Source organism: Etheostoma spectabile, chromosome 24 (genome assembly GCF_008692095.1).
Source record: "Etheostoma spectabile isolate EspeVRDwgs_2016 chromosome 24, UIUC_Espe_1.0, whole genome shotgun sequence".
NCBI classification, from domain to species: domain Eukaryota; kingdom Metazoa; phylum Chordata; class Actinopteri; order Perciformes; family Percidae; genus Etheostoma; species Etheostoma spectabile.
Window position 1 is genome coordinate 14,902,715 of NC_045756.1, and position 807 is coordinate 14,903,521.

The window sequence follows — 807 nt, forward strand, 5'->3', positions numbered from 1 at the left end:
ACATCAGAAAATTGTAGGTCATCCATGAATTTAAATCTTTAATGAAGGCTTGGTTCCGTCTGGCTTGATTGATAGGTATAATTGGGTGTCATCCGCGTAACAATGAAAGTTAATTAAATAGCCAGCATTCTGGCATATGTGTTATTTTGGTCCAGGTGTGAGAAGACATACTGCAGCTAATCAGACAATTAGACTAAATTACTAAATTCCAAAAATCCCCACTGTGATTTGAAGAGCATTTGGGAGTGGCAATTGAGTGGGAAATTGAGAGTTGTAGGGAATGTGGCGACAATAGGAGCTGTGAATAACACCACCAAGCCTGGAATTAATTCACAACTCTACCTCCCCTGCCACCAGTGACGCTAATGGCTTTACATGTATGTGTATATGCTCTCTTCTATAAGTTCCACATTTCTGTCCCTTGTTTAAGTGAAGTTGCTTTTGGACTCAATTTATGCAGTGATACAATTCAGTAGTTCGCTGGTGTCGTCTTATGCAGTGTTGTAAAGTTACTTGTCTTCAGTTTTAACTTTATAAGGGCAAGTCTTTAATGTAATTTTGACACTTGTCACAATGTGTTTATGTGGATCAACAAATTATACCATACCTTCTGTTCCATATACCTATTATTTCTTCTTTTGTGCTCTTGTAGCTGCTCTTTTGTTCTATCTATAGAAAAAAGGGATCACTATTACCAAATACTCCATGGCTTGTTGCTCAATCACTGGAGCTCTTTCAGTGATAGACTCATTCTCCCAAAATGCACCACAGAGCGTCACAGGAAGTCATTCCTGCCTGTGGCCATCA

At 38.9% G+C, this 807-nt stretch overlaps 1 protein-coding gene across 1 annotated transcript in view; it reads left to right on the forward strand.

The window, feature by feature from the left end:
• Window positions 1-807, forward strand: part of dgkza (diacylglycerol kinase, zeta a) — a 154,233-nt gene that overhangs the window by 112,760 nt on the left and 40,666 nt on the right. The gene's annotated exons all lie outside the window — the stretch shown is intronic.